The sequence below is a fragment of the Microtus oregoni genome, unplaced genomic scaffold, assembly GCF_018167655.1.
Source record: "Microtus oregoni isolate MIOR12 unplaced genomic scaffold, Mior012 000127F_ref0000509, whole genome shotgun sequence".
Taxonomy (NCBI): Eukaryota; Metazoa; Chordata; class Mammalia; order Rodentia; family Cricetidae; genus Microtus; species Microtus oregoni.
In genome coordinates this window covers 246,230-272,398 of record NW_024544770.1, presented here as the reverse complement: position 1 = coordinate 272,398, position 26,169 = coordinate 246,230, and the positions used below count along the sequence as shown (strand labels likewise).

Here is a 26,169-nt window from a genome sequence, read left to right as displayed (position 1 = left end):
GCTGCATCATGAACCCTGCTATGCCTTTCTTGCCGTGATGGAATATGCTCTCTTAAGTCACGAACCTCTCAAGTATAGATTAAAAATTCATTTTTTTGCATATTATCACAACAATGAGAAAAGTAACTAACACAATTTGAAAGGATTATGATTATTTTACACCACGTAACTATTTGGCATAAATGATATAATTTTTAAAGTTTTTTTTACAGAGTCCATTAGTATTATTTTTGATGATTGTTATCCTGTGTGGAACTAGCTACAAAAATTGTTTGGGGACCTTAGTGAAAAAAATTGACATAGTCTATCTTAGTACAAACTGTGTTTTCACTTTATTACTCAAGTAATTTCTTTGATATCTACTTAATACTGCTTTTCCCATAAAAACACTCAAATGAGACCATGTTCAGGGTGATTTGCTGGTGAAAATGTGGCTAATTCACAATGGTAGGTGTGTGCTTATTATTCTTCTCTTAAAATGACATCGTTTACCACAAATATGAAGGTGAGGTAGGTAGAAAGTCCCAGAATTTAGTCAAATGCCGGAAGGGGCCTTTGAAGCTGTTCTTCAGTAGGTATTTAGAGGCATGTTGACATGACAGATTCAGTTCAGGAGACAGTGACTAAATGCTTCCAAATTAACTTGGAATTTCTAAAATAACTCTTGACAATAGACGAGTATCTTATAGTTATTAAGTCAGGAAAACCAACGGCTTAAAATCCATTTGACTAAGGTGTATTATTGCATTCTCTCCTTATTAGATAAAAATGAACTTATCAGTATTTCTTCTTTGCAAAAATTTTATTGTTAAATTAAAGACAATTTAAAATAAATTAATCATTCTGAACTACTACATAATGAATGTAATAGAGAGCCAGGTATTGACCCTGTTTTGTCTTCTATGGTCAGATTCAAATAACTTCCAAAAGTGTGTTTAAGAACTGTGAAGACAGACAGTAAGATTTATATTCAGAGTGGGGCTGAATGAATTAAGCCTGTCCAGTTGAGAACTTCTCTTTGGCTTGCCTAGTTGTGCTATTGCAAATGGCTGGCAGAACGTTTTGCAGTCCACCTGTGATCTCCAGCACAACTTCAATGTTCACTGGGAAATACGTCAACTGACTAACACTACTAAACAGATGCTCTGTGACGAAGGAGTACTACTGTATACATGACTTCATTCAGCCTCATCCAGCCCTCCACTCATCTTAACATGGAAAGAGGTGAAACAATTCCAATTTCACTCAGAGTTTAAGTAATTTCCTGGATTTATGTGGCCAGCAATGAATTGAAGCAGGTCATGAAACTTCTCCCCGCCTCTTTATGTTTCCAATACTTAGGGTGGAACTCTGGACTTTGAGCATGTTTGACAAGCCCTCTACCAGTGAGCTATATCTCCATCCGATTCAATACAGTCTTGAAATGACCTACATGACCTAAGTAATGTTCCTTTGCACCAGAAAGAGCGGGACATATTCCTTCACTTGTGAGTTGCTAGATGGATTATTTTGAGATAGTGGTTCTCAACCGTCCTATTGCTGCAACCCTTTAATACAGTTCCTCATGTTGTTCTGACCCCCAACCATAAAATTATTTTCATTGCTGCTTCATAATTGCAATTTTTCTACTGTTGTGAATTATAATGTAAATATTTTTGGAGTTAGAGGTTTGCCCAAAGGGGTCTTGACCCACAGATTGAGAACTACTAATTTGAGATGACACAGGAACTAGGATCATAAATATCCTATCCAGCAATAGTTGGATAGGATTTTCTATGCCCTGATTTGAAATCACACTTCAGTTTGATAGAAACCAAGGCAGTAAGAGAATCATGAGTTACCAGCAGTAGTTATTAACAATTGTCATCCCTATGTGTTCCTCATAAGTCAAGGACTTATGCAAAATACCATATCCCTCCTTTAAAATCTCCCCAGTGCAGCTTAGGCAATCCTAATTTCCTCTGTAGACTTTTCATCACCTGTTCTTTATTCTATCCGCACTTTAAACAAGCAGAGAGTAGTCATCACACAGTGAGCAAGGCCTTCAAGTACAGTAGTGAGCCGCAGCCTCTCACTGCCATTCACAAAGAGGAGTCTGTATTGTTATCTAATGCTTAGAGTGAGTGGACAAGGCAGGAGGTCGTACTGGCAGTTGGGCTTTCCTGATCAGGACTTGTGAACTGTGGCTGTGGCTGTGGCATGGGAAGTTCTTGGTAGTCCTCGAGAGCAATTGTTCTGAGGCTCTTTATCCCCATGATGTCTCTGCATAATTCCTTTCTTTGCTTGATTTTCCACCAGGTTCATATTTTTTGCTATAATACTTGTCTTCTTGCATTCAAGCATCTCCAGTCTAGTCTGCTTTGTCCAGAGAACAAGCCACTCAAGAGCAGGCATGCTACTCATTAGTTTGGATTGCCTCAGGGTCTGGCAGCCTTTCCTGGCATGTTTCATGCTGCCCTCTCTCCTTTTTTGCTTTATGTCTCCTGAAATTTTTCATCTGAATTCTTGAAATGTCATTGATTTAAGTATCCAACTTAACAAAAGCAACTTACCACTTATTCTCACTTAACTTTGTTTCTACTGTTAATTTAATTTCTTTTGGCATTAGACTCAAAAAGATGAAGAAGAAAGACTTTGATATTGGGGTCTCTAGCAAGTTATAGGCTGTTGGGCATTTTTAACGTCTCCAAGTTTATCAGGTTCTTCTCTTTCATTTGTAAAGAGATGAGGTGATGGATAAAGGAAAGAAAGAGATGAGAATTTTGCTTTCTCAGCCTATTTGATTAACTGGGCACAACACTTAGCTAATTATATTGCCTATCTGCCTCCCTCCCTCTTTTTTCCTTTTCTTTTCTTTCCTTTCTCCTTCCTTCCTTCCTTCCTTCCTTCCTTCCTTCCTTCCTTCCTTCCTTCCTTCCTTCCTTTTTCCTTCATTTCTTCCTATTTCAGAGACAGGGTTTCTCTGTGTAACAGTTTTGGGTGTCCTGGAACTCACTTTGTAGACCAAGCTGTCCTCAAACTCACAGAGAACTGCATGCCTCTGCCTCTGGGATTAAAGCTGTGTGACACTATGGTTTATGTTGCCTTTTAAATGACCATAATCAAAATACTCAGCATCTTTAAGCTGACCCTAAATGGTCCTTTTTCCCCTGGTACTTACAATATTATAATTCACCTTCTTTAACTGCTTTTTAGCTAACAAAATATGGCTACACTGAGAAGTCATTTCCATGTCTTGTCAAAAGGAAATTATGACAACTATCTTGCTTAGCAGACTCTCTGCCTAGCTGGCTTAGATGAAGTAAAACGGCATGTTAGAAAGGTCCATACAGCAAGGAGAACAAGGAGTGGAGGGTGGCCCCCACACCAACATCCAGTGACCAAACAGAGTTCTCTACCCAAAAGGTCTTAATGGACTGACCCCATCCAACCACCCCATGAGTCAGCTCAGGAAGACATTCTTTACCAGCTGGGCCTCCAGATGAGATCCCAGGTTGCACAGAACATATCTAGACCCTTAGCTGTAGGCACAGTGAAGATGTGCCATGATTCATAAAACCTGTAAGATAATAAATGTGAAGTATTTTACATCTCTAAATTCTGGGACAATTTCTTGTTCACTTTCCTAAATAGAACCTTTGTGTACCAATTACGCTGTTTTATGTCCTCATCATATGGGATTCTGTTTCTAATGCCTTGTTTGTCTTTGAGGTTGAGAGATTTCTCTTGTCTTTTGGAATGCCTTGAATTTTCTTGCTAAAAGCTGGGCATTATGAGTTGTGTTATAGGAACTTAAGTAGATAGGCTTTTATTGTGAGGCTATATGATGATCTGGCTAAGAGTTGGGATACCATTACTGTTTACTACAAGTAGAAGTGTTAGAGCTTCCAATTTTTTGAAGTATCCTTGCTGTTCATTATCACGGTCTCTATGTTTCCCTAGAAACTCTTTCTTAGGGTTTGAACATTGAAGTTATTTTACTTTTTGTAACCCACCTTCATGATGTGGAGATACAGTTAGGTGAAGGGGAAGCGTTCTGTAATTCTCTGATTACGATTTTGCCTGTGACCCTGAAGTGTGGACCACCGTGAGTGCTTCTCAGTTTATATTGTCACCTGTAGGTGAGACAGAAAATCTAAAATCCAGATAGAAATAGGTGATATTCCTTTCACTAAGTCAGATAAGGCATTCTTTTATTCCCCCTTGTTGCTGAGGCTTGTTTTGATGGATGCTCTGGGCTTATTTGTAAGAGCCAGTTTGTATTTCACAATGGTTACTTTCCCCCTTGATCTAGCCAAGTTCCATGTTTATTTTTTTTTCTGATCTTCACCATAAGACTGGTAGAAAATTTCAAGGGATAACCTGGGAAAGGATTATACCTAGTTATACTATGCACCCTGCAGTTTTGAATCTTTCAAGGTATCTTACAACCAGCCAACAGAAATTCATTGAAGTTATCATTTAAACGTTCCCACTAGCAACTGAGTCTAACAGCTTTTGCTTCTGGGAAAATAATCTATATTCTTTAGATATTCCTGCCTCTCAGGGTTTAGAGGTTAGCGTCAGACCTGTGACCCCAATTCTCTCATGGATTTAAGACAAGATGTTGGTTTTCTGATTGGTCTTTTTTTTTTTTATCTTGTTGAGATAACAGAAATCATGACTTCTAAATTCTTTACATGTTGGAATAGTAACCAGATGTGTCTAATGTTACTATATTTAAGATTTATGAATACATTATATTCTTCTCAGCTGGAATAATATATTAATCTAAAGATCTAGAGCTCCAGTTGCCCAAAGTATTGCTGTCATGACACTGAAGTTCCTTATTCAAATCTTATTGCATGAAACAAATAAGAAGCATATCAACAACTGCTTCTTTAGGAAATTACAAATGTTAACATAGTTCATTTAAAAATATTCCCATCAAGTTGCCTGACAGTGAGCTGAAATAGGAAATGAAATATTTCCTCAAATCTAAGTGGTGAAAGAAGGATGGAATTATTTTCTACTTAGAAATGAAAGAGACATTTACTTAGAACACTCATTTAAAAAAAAAATCAGTCCAGGAACTTCAAAGGAAAGATAGCAATGAACAGTTTACTGCTTTTCTCTTGCTTTATAAAAAATTGCAAAACGTTAGTAAATGAAGATATGTTTTATTAGTTCATGGAGATGCAGGCTTGAAGATGGGATAGACTCAACTAGTCAACTTTCTCTACACTCAGGGATTCACATCGCTGAGATGAAAACACTGGTAAGCCTGGAATCTCATCTACAGTCCCTGCAAAAGGGTCTGCTTCCATAGTGATTCTAGTCATTGGTTGACCCTGGATCTTAGAGTTTGTTGGACTGAGGGCTCCATTTACATGCTTCTGTCATAGGATGATTGCTTGCCAATTACATGCTGCTTTTCTATCTTTGGTATGACTCTGTCCATCCTTAAAGCCAAATGTGGTGATACTCAAGATTATTTTTTATACTTCCAGTCTCTCTGACTTCTGTCCCAGGCAAAGAATGTTCCCTGCTTTTAAGGCTCACAAGATAATGCCACACCTACCTAGATGATTTGTCTATTAAGATAAGCTATGATGTACAAACTAATGCAAATATTAGAGAGATATCTCAGTATTCTCAGGTCGATCACCATCATCTCAGCATTAATGTGGGGCATCTTTAGAGATGGTTCTAGAAACTTTATGCTTCAAAAATATCCTTACATGAGACATCTAGAAAATTCAATGTACTGGAAGCTTTGCTAAGAGCAAGGCAGTTTAATCTGCCTAAGTGAAGAAAGGATGGGTCGTGTAAAATAGGGCATCCACAGTGGATTCAACCATGCAAGAAGCTATCACTAAAACATTACTGGGGGGCAGTTTGAGTTGGGTGATGTAAGTGTACCATCTTTTCCCTCAGATAAATATGAATTACACAAAGGGGGAAGTCCATATTGGCTCATTGCGTGCATATGCTTACATTCTACTGAGTGTTATGGTATTATACTTTATATGTAGTTGGAAAAAGATTGACAAGGAAATTAAGTGATTTAAATCACAGAACTTACTCAAACAAATTTACTAATTAAAAAAAACATTTGACCTGATGAACAACAACAAAAAAATCATTCAACTTGTTTTTTTCCTTTTCTGTCTGTTTCCCTTTCTCTTTCAGTAATGCTAAAAATCTTTCTAGATCAGGAACTAGCTCCTTAAGTCTTCTTTCTGGGCATCACTAAGAAGGATCCAAGTCACATTCAGGGATGCACTGCTCACTTCAGTCTTGCTCTGTCTGACCAGATTGGCCATGACTCCTAAGTCTGGATTTTGTGTCCTTTCCGAGAATAGTACAACACTGAATTTAGTCCTCGTGGCTGTCAGTTTGGCATGCGCTGAAAGAAGTGGCATGGCAATCACACCCAAGTCCCCACTGAATCAATGTGTAGAGATAATCATGAACTGTGCACTTTGAATGTTCAGCAATGATCAATAGGCAAGTAAGTTTCTTCTCATGTTTCCTCTCTGACTTTAGGATTTTAATAAGAAGTTTTTCTTTATAACCTAAGGGGCTTTCAGACAGCAACTGGCCTGTTACTGGAGACTAGATTTGAAACTACTGGGATCACATATACCTGCAGGTTCCACCAGCACTGCAGACACATTTCATCCTATAACTGAAAAATAGATTTGATTATATTCCATTGTATCAGAGCCTCCACTTAGGTCTCCTGAGAGAGAAATCTGAAGAGAAATCCTGGCAGCAGGGAGGTGGGCTGGTGGGTTTTTTTTTTGTCCCTCCACAGATGCTTACAGAGAAACTGCAAAGACAGAGGTAGATGTTTATAAAAGGGGTCAACTCTCTTCCTTGCGGATTTCGAAGTCAGAATGAGATATGGGTAGCACAGAAAAATAAGACACAAAACCAAAGGAATGATTCCTGTCTTGAAACAGCTTGGAGGGAGCATAAGTAGGAATTTGCCTACTCCAACATTCCAGGTTATGAAGTACAGGTTAGTTGTGTACTCAGAAAATCCATGGGAGTAGACATATTCATCTTGATTGTTATAAAGCCCAGAAAGGTGAATGACTTGCCCAGGTTACATAGCTGGTAAATGCAAGAGTGATGACTTGAACTTGATCTGATTATGTCTTGCCATGAGGTTTCATTCTTTTTTGTGCTTGTCCTAAGAAACACACATTCTTTTGTTCTCTTTAAGTATGAACTGAGTTTATGGGTTTTATGATTCCTCCAGAAGGACAGAATATATGAATAATCTAAGACTCCCAGAATTGATTCAGGCAGTGACATTTTCCTGTGGGTTTATGCTATAAATATTATTTCCCTCATGGAATGCTTTGATGCTAAGATGATCACTTATCAGAGTTATTTTAGCCTAGAAAATCCAGAGTTAATGCACCAAGTGCAAAGGTAGGTAAACTTTTCTGTAAAAATCTTAGATAGTTCCTAGTTTTGGCTTCATGGGCCTAGCAATCCCATTGCAACTAGCTTGCTCTGTTGTTGGGCCATGAAAAATGCCAGAGACAATAATATAAAGTCAGTGGGTATGGCTGTGTTCTCATAACACTCTCTTTATGAACACTAAAGTTGGAAATTCATATTACTTTCACCTGTCATAAAATAGTACTTCTTCTTTTGAAGCTTTTCAAACTTGGAAATAAAAGAACCATTTTTGGTCAAGAGTCATGAAAACAGTCAGAGAACTAGATTTAACCGTGAGTCATAGCTTGCTAATCTTTGCTGTAGGGAATCACATTGCATTTTATTTTGCCCTATGTATGGTATGATTTAATTTGAGAAAACTCACATAAGTAGAAGAGGCATTGAAACTACTTAATAAACACTACTGTATGCAACTTGAAATCACATTAACACAAACTGTTGGTTACTAGGCTTGCTCAAGATTAATTTTTAATACTTTTAAAAGAATATTTCATTTCTTTATTTTCCTGAATGTATTTAGTTGTGTGTAAGTGTGTGTGTGTCTGTGTCTGTATGTCACAGGGTTGGAATTAGTTCTATCCTTTCACCATGTGACTCCTGGGGATTGAGCTCAGGTTGTGTAGGTTTGGCAGCAAGCAGCTTTAACAACTGAAACATCTCACTGAAAAAGATTCTCTCTCTCTCTCTCTCTTCCTTTCTTTCCTTGCATTTGATTGTTTTGATTTTTCAGATGAGGTTTCTCTGTGTAGTCCTGGCTGTCTAGAACTCACTCTGTAGACCAGGCTGGCCTTAAACTCATAGAGATCCACCTGCCTCTACCTCCTGAGTGCTGGGGATTAAAGGCCTGTGCCGCTGCCACCACCACCACTTTGCTAAGAATGTTTTCTTTTAATGAGAAGCTTTTATTGTTATAATTGCTGATCATATGCAATTGTAAGATATAATATAGAGTCTTAACTGAGGTCATCCTTGTGGATTCCTGGGAATTTCTCTAGTGCCAGGTTTCTTGCTAGCCCTATAATGGCTCCTTCAATCAAAATATCTCTTTCCTTGCTTTCTCAATCTTTCTCTGTGCTTCCTCCATCTTGACTAGCCCGTTCCCTCAAGTTCTGCTTCCCCTTCCTTCTCCACTCATCTTCCCCTTCCACCCTCCCTACTTTCCTTACCCCCATGCTCCCAATTTTGTCATGCAATCTTGTCTATTTCCCCTTTCTAGATAGACCTATGTATGATTTTTTTAGGGTTCATCTTGTTACTTAGCTTCTCTAGAATCATGAACTATCAGCTCAATATTCTTTGCTTTATAGCTAGAAATCAATTATGAGTGCGTATAAACCATGTTCATTTTTCTGGGTCTGGGTTACCTCGCTCAGGATGGTTTTTTTTTTTTTTTAGTTCCATCCATTTGCATGAAAATTTCAAGATGTCATTTTTTTTTAACTGCTGACTAGAACTCTAATGTGTAAATGTGCTATATTTTATTTATCCTTTCTTCGGTTGAGGGGCATCTAGGTTGTTTCCAGGTTCTGGCTATTACAAATAATGCTGCTATGAACATAGCTGAACAACTGTCCTTGTAGTATGATTGATCATCTTTTGGGTATATTTCAATACTAGTATTTCTTTGTTCTGAGTTAGGTTGTTTCCCAATTTTCTGAGAAACTGCCAAACTGATTTCCAAAGTGGTTGTATAAGTTTGCATTCCCAGCAGCAATGGAGGAGTGTTCCCCATGCTCCACATCCTCTCCAGCATAAGCTATTATTAGTGTTTTTTATTTTAGTCATTCTGACTGACGTAAGATAATTTCTCAGATTTGTTTTGATTTGCATTTCCCTGATGGCTAAGGATGTTGAACATTTCCTTAAGTATCTTTTGGCCATTTGAGACTCTTCTGTTGAGAATTTTCTGTTTAGTTCTGTACCCCATTTTCAAATTAGGTTACTTTGTATTTTGATGTTTAGTTTCTTGAGTTCTTTATATATTTTGGAGATCAATCCTCTGCCTGACATGGGGTTGGTTAAGATTTTTTCCCACTCAGTAGGCTGCCTTTTTGTCTAATTGACTGTGCCCTTTGCTTTACAGAAGCTTCTCTATTTTAAGAGGTCCCATTTATTCAAAATTCAAAAAAGATATAATATAGAAATGACCTTTACCTTCTTTCCCAGTTTCTCTACAATTTAGTGCTATTTTGTTAAGTTATAATACAATATTTCAACCAGAATGCTGAAACAGATGCAACCTGTCAGTTTTATTGAGATTTCCCTAGTTTTCTAGTACTGATGTGAGTATATATGCACATACACGTGTTTAGCTCAATCCCTACAAAGATCCCTTATGTTACCCCTTTAAACACAACCATCTCCCCCACTTTTCCAATACCTACACCTAGGAAACCATTAATTGTTTTCTATTTTTATCTTTTTACCCTACCAAATCAAATTAAGAAAATTATAGAGTATGTAGCCTTCCAGCATTGACATTTTATTAGTCAGAATAATTCACTGGATATTCCTCAAGGTTGCAAGACATGAATAATCCATTCCTTCTCACTACTCCATAGTATTCTTCAGTAAAAAGGTATCAAAGTTTGTTTAACGCTTTACTTGTTGGAGAATATTTGGGCTGCTTCTAGGTTCAGGCTCACATAAATAAAGCTTGCATGAATGCTTGCGTACAGGATTTTGAGACCATTTCATTTCTTTGAAATAAATGCCAAAGTGTGCATTTCAGGTACATATATAAGTACATAACTATGATTATTTAAAATTCCTTGTATATATTTAATATGCTTTAATAAAGTATTACCACAAAACACTACAGACTAAAACATGAAAATTCTTTTAAAATTCCCTGAAATGTTGCACTCTCATTTTCTAGATTCAGAAATCCAAGAGGAGAAAAACTTAACTGCTCCCTCAAAGAGTTGGTAACCAGGGACAGAATGGTCAGTTTTAACTGAGTGGACAAGAAATCACTTCTGCCTTTCCTGTTCTCTCATCTCAACATGCTGTACCCATAAAACTACTATACAACAGAGCTGCCAACAATACATAGCTTCTCGACATGAAAAGAAAAGCAAGGGTAGCTTGGCTTTGCGGACTTTATGAAATCATGTTTTTGTCACAGGCTCCCCTAATGGAGAGTTGTGAAACTGCCTCACTGCAAAGACAATTGATGAGCGACAGAAAAGGGTGAACATGCAAACACATTTGGAGCACTCTAAGGTGTACATGGGAACTAAAAACTAAAATCTTTCACCAGGCCCCTGGGTTTCTGCAGCTGTGTGGTTCAAAGTTGCCTGTACTCATACGAGAGTGTTGAGCTTGTTTTAATAAACTGCAGTTTCTCTAATCTTAATCTCACCAGAGAAGTTATCTGAATGGTCTAAAGAAGAACCCTTTTAATATCTACCTTACACTTGGCACTTGGTTTGGTCACTACACTGTCTACTACCTCATGTTCGTGTATACCATATTTAATTCTCCTCCACATATAGGAGGTATTGTAACTCTGTGAGTATATCTGACACCAATGCTACAAAGCAGAGTTTTCTTATCAACAGTATCCACATCACCTGCAAGCAGGTTAGACATGCAGACTTTTCGACCTTATCTCAAGACCAGCTATAGTAGTTTTTGCAGACAAGGCTCAGTAGTCCGCTTTTCTCCAATAGTTCTTACCTGAAAATTCTGAAGCTTGCTATGATACAGTGCTGTCTTCAATCACCTCAGAACCTTTCATGTAGACACCAGAAATATAGATCACTGAGCATGAAATCATACTAATAAAGCCCAAATAGCAGGAGCGGAGAGATGACTCAGCAGTTATAAGGGCACTTGTCAAGCTTCAGTTTCCAGACCTCACATGGTGATTTACTTTTAGAACACAAGGTGGACACACATAGATGCAGGAAAGACAATTAATGAATAAAAACTAAAACAAAAAACTTAAAAACCCAAGCATTAAGACATTGTCATCATTTTCTGTCAATTATGCAGTCTTTTTGAGGTCAATATTAATGTTAGCATAAACCAGAATTATTGCTTAGGACAGTCAATAGATCATACCTTTCTTCATTTATGTTATATTTGTTATGTTTTAAATAAAAAAATTTTGTTTGCATTCTAGTTAGCAACTACTTAAAATTCTTTATCAAACCATAATTTCCTTGAGGGCAGGAAATGTGTATCCCCATAGCCTAATAAATAGATGTGTAATAAATGGTTGTGGAGCAAACGAGTGTAATATGTTGTATTATAGTTGCTTCATCCAATATACAGTGCACTTTCATGTTGGAGAAGATTATATTTTGTTCATGCTGAATTCTTCTCACTATATTTAAATAGCTACCAGACATTCCTGAACATACTAAAGCTAATAATTATAAATAATAATAAAAAATTAACTATACTACATCAATACCTAAATAAACTGCATCTTTGGTGATATCACACAGAATCTAAATAAACTTACTGTGGTCATTATTCCCAAGTAATGTGGGGCAAACTAATTTAGTAAGTGCCATGATGGATATTATTTAACAGACATCATTACCTGAAAATGGCACTTTGAAGTATATTCAGGGAGATTCATAGATGAGCACAGGTATCTCGACAGAGACATCTCTTATCAAAAAGATCCCTTAGAGGGAAATGTAGGAGAAAGGCAGCACTGGAAACCCATCCAAGTGATGAGACGTGCTCTGACTTCTACAGAGATGTTTGTTTATTTATTTATTGTACTCTAAGAAAGCAAATTATGTGACCTTACTAGATGATTCAAATTAAACTGTCAAAATAGGGTTATCATAATCCTGTGATGTTGACCTTTCAGGATTTTCTGCACTATTGGTTAATCTGTGGATCGAGATTGGAACATATGAAAAATACACTGAAGGGTCAGATGTGGGAGTAGGAAAATACAACATCCTGTTCAAGAATATAAGGTAAGGTCATGTTCCTTAATTTTTATCAGAAGGATAAGAAATGCTGAGTTTTTCATCAGTCTTTTTGTTTAAATATTTCAGAGAGATAGATAATATCTGTCTTTGAGTAAAACAAACAAAAAATTATGTTTTAGACTTTAAGAAAATGAAAAAGTCAAAATTGGGTATGTTTATGATAAGTAGACTTTAGCAATGTAATGCATTGCAAAGCTGCTGTTGTTACTAAGTTTTCAGATGAGGTCAACATGTTTTCTTTTCTATCAAAAGAACACTTCCTCCAAAGTGTCAGGAAGAAGAAATGGCCACAGACAGTAATTTATTTCATTATGCATTGCTGCGATCTTTGTGTATTTATAGAAATAGGGTTTTGTTGTTGATTAGGGGTTTTGCCCTATTGAAATATGTCTTAAGGACATGTATATTTTTTAAATGACTAACATGTTTCTAGTCCAAGAGGAAATACAAAGCCAGTCTGGGTGAAACATCATCTTCCAAACAAATTTTACTTTGTGTTTAATTTGTTCAAGTGTTTTTTTTTTTTTTAACAGAGAATTTGTCTCCAGGCAAAACTCTTAAAAGTTAGCTTTAAGCCAACATATGTTAGAATGGTTGAATGAAATCACTAAATATTTTAGTAGCATTAACTTAAATTCATTTGTAAGACATGTCATATGCAAAACTTCAGTCAGGTCTAGTATAGGAAAATTCTTTGAAGGTATAAAGCTGCTCATTCTGAATCAAAAGAACAGGGTGGTATAAAACAACTGCCTGCCTTCTCCTTTAGTAAGTTATTATTTCAATGTATTATCAATCCATTTCCTTGGCTATGTTAATGGACATCTTAAGTCTTGTCTAAGTCCACAGGTCTCTGAAGGAAGTCTAAACAATTTGGAGTGATTTGGAGTAAAAGGCCTATTAACAAGTTCAATGGGCTTTTCTCTCCTAGAGGTGGCATATTTTGCGTGCTTTGTCCCGAATGACAACTTCTTGGGGTACCAATTTATCAAACACTGAACCATCACTCCCTATGTGCTCAGAGAGGATGATGCTAGCCAGGATTTCCCAGGTATTCACTCTTCTTAGAATACTGTGCCGGCTTGTCGTACCATGTGCCCTGGAAAGGCTGATGACAAAATCAACCAAGGACTTTGAGAGAAGGTCGTCCAGCTAGCAAGTGTCGCAGTGGAGATTCTAAGTTAGGTTTGTATAGTGCTAGATTTTGACGTAATTTCTGTGTATTTTGTTCAACCTTAGAGGGCATTAAACAGCTAGTGATGGTGGCTGTGGCAAACTACAGACTAAGAAGCCAAGGTGAGTTCTTACTTTCTACACTTTCTTTGACTGAAATGAGAAAGTCTCTCTCTCTCTCTCTCTCTCTCTCTCTCTCTCTCTCTCTCTCTCTCTCTCTCTCTCTCTCTGTGTGTGTGTGTGTGTGTGTGTGTGTGTGTGTGTGCGTGTGTGTATGCACATATATGCACATGCACACATTTGCACATGCATATGTGTATGGGCACCATATTGTGCCTTGGCGAGCATGGAGAAATCAGAGGACAAATTGGGAGAGTCAGTTCTTTCTCACAATGTGGGTTCAAGGATCCAACTCAGATCATCAGGCTTGGTGGTAAGTACCTTCACTCACTGAGCCATTGTTGTCTCCAGATGAAATGAATTTGAGCTGAAATTTACTCTGAGAATCTTCTTTATTCATGGCCCTTTATTTGTAACTTATGGAACATGATATTTTTGTTTTTAACAGCACGCAGGAATTGTTAATTTTATTTGCAATTAGTGACCAGATTTCTCCATTGCATTCTTTCCTTTCTCAGTAATGAGGCAGTGGATGTTCTTTTCCCCCAACTCTCTAAATGTTTCCCTTTGGGACACAATCTTTTTCTCTTTTGCATTTTCATAAATTCAATATTCAGAATTCAGAGAGAGCAAGAAACACATAGATCTCAATTGGAAAGAAATCACTCCAACCTCACATATCCACATGGATTCTTTCTGTACTCTCAAAAGCTCCCAATTAGTCCTTGTCTCCATTCTCTGGCAAGTCTCAAGAACTCTCACGATCCTCAGATATCATCTTCCAATATCCTTCCCTTAGGAATTTCCCGGAAACTTTCTGGCTCCATGACATTCCAGGACCCAAGTAAGAGCCCTATTTACTGGCATAATATAAAAGTGCTCTTCCAGATGGATTATTTTGGAAAATTTTACAAGTTACAAGACACAATGTGCATGGCTATGTCCTCCCAAGATTCTCTAATCACTGGGCTGAGGAGAATCATTTTAGTATTCATTACACCTCAAGCCAATCTTTGCTCAAATTTGGGATCATAAGTGGTGGTGTTTGTTTTTCATATGCTAGATTCTTCGTATCATGGCCCTCATGTTCTTGAGAAGTTCCTTGGCCTCAGGCCTTCATCTATAATAAAAGTAAGACAAAACTGTCAATCGAAGAAGCCCTGGAATACAGCCAATCCATTGGAATAAAAATGCTGTCCCTGGCTGTCTTGAAACTTATCTGTAGTGGATACATGAATATACTAGAGGGCAAACAAATTGCTCAGCGTCTTGTCAGGACAAGATAAATATGGGGGAAGGCAATAGCAAACCCTTTCAAGGAAAACTGAAATAAGTAAATCCACAAAGCTCTGGGCAGAGAGTAAAAAACAAAAACAAAACAAAAAACCAACAGGCTAGTTACCTTTGATCAAATAGTTGGAAATGTAGTTTCTTTTGACTTGATGTGATAATGTGAACCTGTGAAACACACAATCTCCAAGACAAAGAATTTTACAACAAGCCGGTATGCTTTAGTCATAATGCCATCTCTGGAAAAGGTCAGAGGAGTAGAAAATATGATCTTTCTAATTTTTGTGTACCGAAAAGGCCAATTATCTTTTAAACAACTGTAAAGAGTGATCATTTCAAGGAAACACTAAAAGAGGCTTTATAAATAGTCAGCAGATTCCAGCGATTTACGTCATAAAGGAACAGACTATCTTAAGTAACACATGGACAATAAAAGCAAGCAGATGTTTGTGCTCTACCCAGGGCACTAATGGAAGCGCTATGGCACTGTGTCAAAGTGAAGTTTGCCATCATCTGAATTACCCACTAGAGCCTTAAATAGAGCTGCTCGACTAGCCAACAACTGGGAAGCTTTCCCCAGCCACTCTGAGCATTACTCCTTGCTGCAGGTAAAAATCAATAGTTCACTGTTAACACGTTGTGTCAAAACAGTTTTCTGAAACAGGCCTTGAGATGTGTGATATACTATAATATGCACACTTGTCCTGAAAGAAACAGTTACTTAGGGCACTGAGTTATAAGCATAAGTTATTGCGAGCAAAATCACAGTGAGTTGGATTTGAGATTTCATGCACAAGCTGCCTGGCAGTTACCAAGTGAAGCTCTGGGACTTTGGTAATACTTAACAATAGAAATGAATTCGCAGATCTCAGCCTTTACTTCCCTCTCCCCTGCAGAAGTGGAAAGTATTGTATAAACATTAAGCCAGGTGCTGCTGCTGGTTTAATGAATGACTCTGAGGACTAGGGGAGGCATGTGGAGGATTAGCTCTTAAGGCCTCCGGCCTATTGTTCACTGACCTAGAATAACCATTTACTAACTCTGGAAAGGCCAGTCTCCTCTGTGCCACCTCACATCTAAGAAGTCCTGGATTCCTGCCATTCATGCCTTTTGAGGAAGGGAAGTTTTTTTTTTTTGTTTTTTGTTTTTTGTTTTTTTTTTTTTAAAAAGCATACTGCCTTTATACTTACAAGGCGGGAAGACAAATTCTATCATCTTCAAGGTCAGTTTCACTGGATATATCCCATGGATATATTATCTCAGGGTTATTAAATTATTCTCAGGGACCTACAATTGGCCAGGCACTTTTGCTCCTCAATTGTTCTTTCTTCTAATTTCTCAACTTCCCTTGGATGATGTTCTTGGTTATTTTTAATTTTACCTTTTCATTTCTTCCTTCATTTACCTCTTTTGCCCATTTTTTAAAATTTAAAGGCATTTCCCCCGAGGTATCTTTCATATCCTTTCTTTTTATACTTTCATTTTCTGCCTCCTGTAGTTTCTGTTTTCTAACAATGCATGCCTTGCCAGTTTACTTGATCCTTTCATCATGTACCTCGTTGTTTGGGATGTTTCTCTGTGTGGGAGCAGGTGGGCAGGGGAGAGCAGATTTTGTTGCTTTAGCACCTCCCTTATTAATTTCCTGTTTATGCCTCTGCCCCACCTGCCTCTTTGATTATCCAGCTATTATCTAAGCCATTATATAGTCATAAAAATGTCATTTTCTTTTCTTGTTATATCATTTGTCTGACATTGAAAATAATAAACAGTGGCTGAAATTTTACTCTCAAAGACATCTTTAAACGGGCATATATACTTGTATATATATGATTGTGTATGTAGATATATTTATATAATCACATATAACACAAACATATATAAATGTATGTTTAATGTACACAGAAATGTACAGAAATATGTGTAGTGTTGTATTAGCATTGACTGTGCCTCTACTAGATAAAATAAGAATGGGCTATTATAACCCCAGTGGAAATAATAAATTAGAACTACAAAATCTTGGAGGCATTATTAAAATTTATTTTTAATAAAACTAAATATATTTTACAATAATATGCCTATTTCATCAAACTAACTAATATTTCACATAGACATCTGAAGTTGACTTTTAGATTTCTGATCAATAACAACAAGCTACATATAACACACACACACACACACAGTAGTACATATATACTAATATTTTCCTCAAAACACAAGTAGGTCATCTATGATTTTGCAACTTAAAACTCATATACTGACTAAGGCTACCAAAACGCAACCTTGAGTGAGTGGAGAAAAAAGTAAATCAAATAGACAAGTTTATATAAAATAGGCTATTTAAGAGATAACTGGGGACATATTTTTAGCTAATTTATGACCTATAGTCTGTTGGCAGAGGCCTTCTTCCTCCCTACTTTACTCTTTCTAAGCATAATAAACAGACAAGAAGGTTTGATGCTGCGCAAAGCTCACACCTTTATCTCGGCAGGAGCTTGACTCTGAGGTCTGGAAATAGAAGTTCTCACCATTTTTCATTGATTGCAGTGTTTGATGTGACCTTCACCCTGGATCATTCTGGGGCTTCCTTCATTATCTTCAGTCTACTAGCCAATGATTTATGGGCAGGTACCTGAATTCTTGGACAAAATAAACTTGTCCTCTGATTTAACACTGTCAAGGTCTGACTTCCTACTTGTTTTTTGTTTTGTTTTGTTTTTTGTTGTTGGTGGGTGTTTTTTGCATTGTGAATTACCATTGCACATGCTGACTGGAAGTTTCTGTGGACTGGGTATTTCTGCTTTAATGTCAGCAAAGCCAAGTGGGTCACTAAAATGCGCAAGTGGCAGTCTCTCTGTGAGATACTATTCAGATTTGAAATGAATGCTTTACAATGCCCTTATACCTTGAAATGCATTTGTACCAAAATGGGTCCTATAGAGGGGAAATTACTGAGGGCTGAAGAAGGGATGGATTAGGAAGAGGAAGACACACTTTCCAAACATGTCTGAGATTTCTATTACAGATAACAACTTGCAGTCTGCTTTCTTACTCACCGGCCTCCACCGAAATCCCAGATAAAATGTCTACAATCACATATCAAATACCAGAATCAAGAACCACGGACCATCCAGTTACCTGGGAGTTCATAGAGAGCTCACAATATTCCACTCAAACACATTACAAATAAAACGACAGAATGGAAAAATCTCCTATGCTGCACCACATATTTCTATATGAAAATAATCATTTGTTGTACATAAAAATAACTGAATAGGATCTTGATGAGAAATTCAGACATTTTAATAATCCAGTGAATCATAAATGTGGCTTGTACCACATTTATACATAAGTATACCTCCAAATTGGAAGCATTCACTGAGGTCTAACAATAAAAAGGGACTAAAATAACATGTGCCAAGAACAAAGGGAAATAAACAGAGCAAGATAGGGGGAGAATATTGGTAGTGACTTGCATCCTACAATGTCAGAACACCTGCAGAGAGAGAGAGAGAGAAAGAGAGAGAGAGAGAGAGAGAGAGAGAGAGAGAGAGAGAGAGAGAGAAGCTAATACTTGGAATCTATAGAGGTTAACCCTTTCCTCCCCATCACATGCCCATTCACTAGGTTTTCTATCTGTCTGGCTGTAGCTTTTGCAACCTAAAGACTCCCTTTAATAAGAGAATATTTAGAACCTGGAGAGGAATTTCCTGAGAACAAACACAGGGAGTACACATGTCATATATAAATTCTTCTGAGGAAAGAATGCTAGAAAAACAGAATGGCAAACCCTGCAGAGAGCATGAGGTTAAGCATGTGCCCATGAGTCTGTGTAAACACTTGCATTACACGTTCCTAAATCTTAGAGTCAGTCCTCTTACGAGTGATAAAGGACCTCACATGATAAGAGTCTAGCTTATTCTTATACGGGATACCTTAAACCAAGAAGAGGAGAAGCTGGAGTGAAAAGGAAGGAATTCACCAAACAATTAAAGGTAACAGATTCCCTGGATATTATCAACAAGGAGAAGTCTTTACTTAGGAAAAGGTACAGTGTTAAGTTCTCTGCTACCTCACCATACAACACCATCCCTGTTCTACCTCTATAAAGTTACTAATCTCCTTTCAACTTGCAACAGGAATGGATTTGTGAGATTATAATATTAACATGTGCATAAGACTTACAGAGAAGTGATTACCACACATCCCTTTGTACCAGCATCACTTAATGCAGGTGTTTATGGCATAGTTTTTAACCATATTATCTGAGCTATTATACAGCTTGTGAATGGAACCGTACCATGGTGTTCAACCTCAGAACTTATGCCTTCTGTGCTTCACCAGACTACAAACAATTAAGCTGCCTTCTGAAAGCCAGGTTATCTTGCCTTACCCCCAACTTCAATGATACTACACTATTTGTATAGTTATGTGAACTAAATTTGTACTGAAAGCTTTCTTTGACATAGCCTTGTCAGCCACCACTTTCCTGTTCCATTTTTATTCACCTCTGTTGATTTCGATCATAAAATATCATGAAAATTTATCTGTTTCTTTTCACTTCTATCAGCATGGCACAAAAATAAGCACATGTCTTCTATGTCTGGCAGCTTTCTTTGGTCCCATATAATCAAATCATTCGGAGAAACCCTTATTTCTGTTTTCCATGTTGCTGCCAATGTGGACTTCTTTCAAAGACAAATGTCAGCCATTATTGAAAATTCTCTAGTAGAATCTGGTCATTTTCTCTTCCTCTAAACACCATGACATTGTTCTTTCCTTCTTATTCTCTATTTACGCATCCCTTTCTTATATATGAGTTTCCGAACTTCCAGGCTGATTAGCTAAACCTTCCTACTGTGATTATGATACACATGACTCAGGTTAGAGCTTTTATTTCTTCATAGCAGCTTTACTATTGATTTCGTGATATTCTATTCATGGTTATCTCTTGCAATGAAACATTATCTACAGAAATGCAGACTCCTCTTAGGTCTTAGTTTGTAAGGTAGTAAATATCATTAAATGGACATTGAGCATTCCCTTTGTACTTGAAATCTGAAACTCCTGAAGAGATTTATCTCACCTATAATTTTCATTTTATGTATGCAGATGAAGCAGATACAATCTTAAATATTCACTCTAAATATACCTAAGAGAGTGCTTTCAATAAATGTAGGTTTATGTACTGCAGTCTAGAAAACATTATACCACAGACTCAATTTTTTTTTCTTTCAAAAGGGTATGTAATTGTAAGAGATAGTATCTGAGATTCAGTGAAAATATTTCTAATATAGGGGTAGTTGCTTTACATTTGATGAAGCTGTACTACTTCATCACTCGAGTACCATACGATTCCCACTTCCCTTAATAAGCAGTGAACTCTTGCTAGTGCGTATCATCCCACAGGACATATTCCTCTGTCTTGGGAGTCACCTCAGATTAAATGTTTCATTCTGCTAGGATGGGTGTCTTGTATGAGAACTAAAAGCGACCTTGGAGGCATGATACCATGAGAAAAGACAACCCCAAATACTCCTAAAAAATCATTCCTAAAGTTAGAAGGACATTCTATTTTTGTTTTTAAGAAAAAACTGTTGTTTTTTTTTTCCCAATGATTTTCTAACCTAGTCCTTCCTGTAATTGCTGTTGTAAAGTTTTCAAAGTGTTAAATTAATAAAGATGAAGCAAGCATTTTTCCTTGCTTATAACATATGTGACTTTGGGAGAAAGCCTTTAAAGGTAGAAACCCATATTCTGATAACATAGACTATTAAAGAAGAATTTAGAAAATGAGTCAAACCCCAAACCTAGTGTGATGGCTAGTCACACTCTGACTACATATGAAATTAACTAAAACCCAAGCAGTTGGGTATACCTGTGAGGGATTTTTTTTCTTAATTAAATCATTTGAAGTCAGAAGACCCACGTATAGCCTGGATCTTTGAGGTGGGAGGATTCACCTTTAATACAGATCTCTTGACCAGCTGGAATAACAGCAGTTTGGACCGAAGGTACCTCATGTTTCATTGAAGCACAATTTTCAAATGAGTTAAGTGGACCATCAGCGTGTCTGCTTCTACTTCTTCAATCCTAGAATTGGTTAATTTTAAAACAATGCCTAATCCACTTGCACCCATCCAGAGCCAACCAATATACATTGACTGACTTCATATGCAGCATCATATGTGTTCTCAGGCATGACTATCTTAATATGTACAAATGCCTAATAAAGTGCATATCTGTATACCCACCAATAACTGAGGAAATCAAATCCCCAAAAAAGTTTTTAAGGAAATCACATGGCACAATCCATCATCCACAGCTTCAGAAGAAACTTGGGAAACACTACCATTGTTTTATTTCATAAGTTTAAGCCAAGGCTCTCAGTTGGAGTAAACTTGTTATCTGTTTTCTGGTAGTTTATATATTGTTTTGTTCCCTAAGGCAGTACATGATGAGTGTGTCAGTGTGGATATAAATAACTGTACAATTAGATACTAGGGGGAGGGGAGAATAATTTTAGCTTAAATAATTAAGGCCTCTGTTGTAGAACAATACCTATAAATAGTACAACATTTCTGGGCTTAGGCTCTTTGACAAAAATTCCAATTCTGTCACGTGTTAAAATTAAAACTGTCAAATTGAGTGGCTTTGGTTGATTTCATTTCTGTCTCAAGTTGAAACAAGTGAAAAGCAACCCACAAGAGAGTGTGAGCATACTCTGCCATACACAAGTCAAGGCATCCTCAATGCAAATGAGACCATTAAGTCCCAGGCATATCTGAAAATGCTCTATTCCCCAGAGCACAGTAGTTTACTTTTATTTTTCTTTTAAAATGTTTCAGCATTATCTAAACATTTGTCATTTAAGGTATGAATTCTATTGTGTTAGATGCCACGGCAGTGGCTCTTGTCTATTTCATGAGATCTATAACTGAAACTTCTACCTTAAGGACTACCAGTGTTGCTGAGCCACTATCCAAACCTCGTGATCTACTTCGCGCTCTAGAAATACTTCTTTGCTATGAATACCTAACAGCCCAAGAGAGAACAGTTATTTTTTGGTTTGCTATGCTGGGAATGGGATCCAGAGTATCATGCTTGCTAATCAAACACTCTACCAAAGAACCCTCCCCCTAGTGTGACATAGTGGTATTGAAAATTACATTTACAAAATATAAGGTAGTACCACCCAGTCCTGTCATTTTAGAATTACTCTGAGAGGAAATTCTAGTGATTTCTTTCCTCTGTCAGTACATGAAGCTCCTTGGCATCCTCTTACATTGTTATTCGAATTATCTCACCACGTCTGTTAGCTATCCATTGCATAGCAGTGTGTTGTACCTTTGAGATAGGAAGCTCTGATTTAAAAGTGGCTCAACAGAAGAAGCGAGTAACCAAATAATTCAGCAGTAAACCACATGTCACAGGCTGCATACCATTCACATGAGATTTCTTCTTACAGGGATGTTGTTATCTGTCACACAAAGACACAGTTCAAGTTCATCTGTCTTTCATATACATGCGTTTCCTTCAGAGTACATAACACACGACTTCAGAAGGTGTTTGATAAATATTTGCTGAATGAATGTTATGGGAATTAATATTGTAAAATGTTTTTAAAAGTTAATTAATATCAAATGGTAGGGAGAGAAAACTCACTAAAGATCACAAAGATAACAGAACTTAGTACAGATTTTGGTACAGTGTCCAAGTAAGGAAATTTCATTTGATAAAGAACTTCTTAAAATCCATATTTTATTTATGTTCATTGTTTTTGGACTAAATCTATATTGATAGCAGAAGAATCCCAGCTAAACACCAACTTGAAAAAGGATAATAGAAGCAATAACCAAATGCTAGCTACAAAAAAAAAAATCTCAAGAACAAAAACTGCCATTAGCTTTTCAAAAGATCTTTAAGGCTAAAACAGCAACAACAGTGAGAAATTATATATATTCCATCTGAAATTAAATGACATAGACAGGATTTGAAAACTCCAATGATCTCAAGAAAGAGAATAAAAATTAAAAATTATATACCTAAGGAGAACAAATTTATAGCATTTTAATTTGTTTAGTCAGTTTCATGGGCAGGAATTGTTATTAACAGTTTTCTTTCTTTTCCACATTACATTAAGTATAGAAAATGATCAAATTTTTGCAGTATATCAGGAAAATGGAGGTCCAGAAACCATCTTCAAGGTATGCTGCATCCAAGTCCAGCTTGCTGCCCAAGATGCCAAGAAGTATAAACGAGTAGGCAGGTGTGCAACCCACTCATGAGCAGTTCTCGGCAGCCCACCTACTGGCCAGTTTTTTTTCCTTAAAGTATGTGCCCTGAGATAACCAGATGCCCCACAAAAACAGGTTCTGTCCATGAACCATTAGAAGTTTGTAGTTAACTATAATTTGCAGGATGCATACCACACTTCTTTTAGGAATTCACAATTTATGAACTATCGAAGTTATCAGAAGAACTATCCCTCCCCCTGACCAGGATTTTTTAGCCATTTTTTTTTTAAATTTCAAAACTCAGGAAAATTACTACCATCTCATAGTTCTAAGGATGTTGTTAAATGGAGGCACCCTTCACACCAGAACATAACACCATGACTTGAAAGAGTTAATGTAAAAATATAGCATCCTAACTGTTTTTCATTGGAGGAAAATTTGGACACTAAATGAATTTAATCTTCAAGATGAAATCCACCGGGAACTCTGAGAATGCCAAGGTATCCCATGCCATAATCAGTATTTTTACCCCTAGATGAGCTCTTGGGGAGACTGGAATGCATAGATTCTACAGATAACACTCCCAATCATCTGCAGCAACTAACGTCACAGGCAAGGAGGTTTCTAATTGTGAAATCTAAAATCCTTATAAAGACCCTTACTCTCTGTGCCCCAGGAGACTTTTATGTTTTCTTGGTTATATATTCCCTTGGCTGTTAATGCAATTAGTATGTAATAACAATGTACACATCCACTCACAGGAAAAATGGTAGACATGCCAGTTGATTTGGCTTGGGGCCATCTCATTGGCAGCATGGTGAGACAACCTGGTATTAAACCATCTGTTATTAAGGGTATATTTTAAAATAGTGTTTTGTGTCTCCTGGGTTACTCACTCCCACTGATAGCAGCACAATATTAAGACTCCCATTTTTTCCTAGCAGCAGTGTGCAAGATAACAAGCTTTAAACATTTGCATTGTTCCCTCACTGCTCATGCTGTCTAGAATTTTATTTAATGAAATGTCTCCCATATAATGCACCCTGCTTTCTCACTGTTTTCTCATGGCAGTGAGCAAGCAGCTTTTGAACTGTGTTACTTAGCATAGTTGGACTGTTTAGAGTCCCGGGCCCTAAGTAAAACTGGCCGGAGCTTTTGTCCTTATGAATAGCGAGCTGCCAATCTGTCTTAAGAGAATTGCTACAAACAGAAGAGTAGAATATGATCTACAATTAACAATAAAATACTTCTTTCAATTTGCTTCTTTCACATTGGTTTGCATGGATTACTTTCCTTTATATTAATTTAGGAAATTAACTCCTCATCCTCACAAATCTTCAACCAGGTCCTCATTGCCACCTGTTGCAGTCAGTAGCAAAATCCTGCCGCACAAATTTTTAGAATTAAGTTTGTGCATGGTAGAAAAGGATAGTATTCCTTTGAAAGATGGGCAGCCACGCCATTTAACAAAACTATCCAATGTAAGTCAATTCAGAAAACCACCTTGCCTTACAAAAGTAAAATTTACTAATTTGCACCTTACTTTAAATCCCTTTTGACCAGCATAAGAGAACTGACTTTCAGTTCAAAACTTCTATGTATGCCTCAGACCTCGGTGGGAACAGGTTTTTGGTTTTTCAAATTTCCTTTCACAGTTGCCTTTTCTAATTGACTGTTCCCAAGTATAACTAAAATTTCCCTCTAAGTTTTCTAAGCACTTTCACATTCCCATATTTAATTCCATTCAGACTGAATGTTTTATATATGTATAGTGCACAGCCAATTTTTAACTCAATTGACCGCAGTGCCCTTGCCATAATGCCTTATTCATCACTCCCACCTTATATATAAGCAGGCACATGCTAGTTGTCAAAATGCAAAAGGGAATTTCTATATGTTGTTTAGAACAAAGGAGCTAGCTCTGCTTCTTCCTCTCCTTGCTGTCTCAGAAGGTGTCCTTTATTACATGTACAGGATCCAAGTATTTTGCTCCTCGGGAATGAAAAATGATAGCTTCAGACTGCCTTTAAAAAAAATGACAAATTCTGTTTCTGCAGACTATCACCCTGCTTATGGATTTAAGAATCCCTCTGAGATTTACTCTTACTTCCTTGAGAATTCAGCGTTCCTCTCAAAGCATCCCCCATTCCACCCCGCCGCCGCCAAACTCAACTGCACTGTTTCAGAGTGCAAGAAAGATGAGAAAGTTTGCTCATCCCGATGGTCTGGAAACTCTTGCTCAGTAAAAAACACTTTCTGAGATGTCTAAGGTGCTAGAATTATTGCCTCGGTAGATTTTTAATGTGCAAAACCCACAGAGAAAGTTGGCTGGAGGTACGGCGAAGCATTGTGTTTGTTCAGGAAGGAGCTGTGGGGTTAGAGGCTGAGCAACGCCTCTCCCTCTGCTTCCTGGGTGAGAGCAGCGAGGCGTGCCCCTTAGCAGAAGCGAGCAGAGAGGGAGAGCAGTAAGACTCACCGGCTTCCCCATTTTTCTCAGGATCGGGGGTTTGTTCCTCAATTGAGAGCTGGAAGAGGCAAACCTGAGGGTCCTCCAAGCAGGCTGCTCGGGCAAGTACCGGCTCTGCTCTTCGCCTCGGATCAGCTGAATGGCTGGGGCGTTCAGGAAGCTTGCTCTGTCCAGCTGGGAATCGCTCCCCCTCTCCAGGGTGTGTGCTTACAAGCCTCTCAGTCAGAGCAAAAAAAAAAAAAAAAAACCAAACTCAGGTCAGCCTAACAGGTTTCCTTATATAGGTAAACATGAATTGCATTCCTGGTGAAAGAAGTTAACTCGGAGCCCTCGGTAACCTGGTTAACCCTATACATGCCAGAAGGGCTCAGAATCAGTTGCCCTGCAGAGGGTTTGGTTGCAGTACAAAGGGATTTGTGAGATTTAATTAAAAGCATCTTTATCCTGGCAGTCTGCAAAAATTGGC

At 37.5% G+C, this 26,169-nt stretch overlaps 1 protein-coding gene across 1 annotated transcript in view; it reads right to left on the bottom strand.

Annotated features, from left to right (window-relative positions):
* LOC121444458 (E3 ubiquitin-protein ligase Midline-1) overlaps nt 1-25,876 on the bottom strand; it is a 370,913-nt gene extending 345,037 nt beyond the window's left edge. The window contains exon 1 of the mRNA XM_041646265.1: nt 25,713-25,876. The gene's annotated coding sequence lies outside the window, so the exon portion shown is untranslated. The remainder of the gene's footprint in view (nt 1-25,712) is intronic.
* Nucleotides 25,877-26,169: the final 293 nt, after the last annotated feature.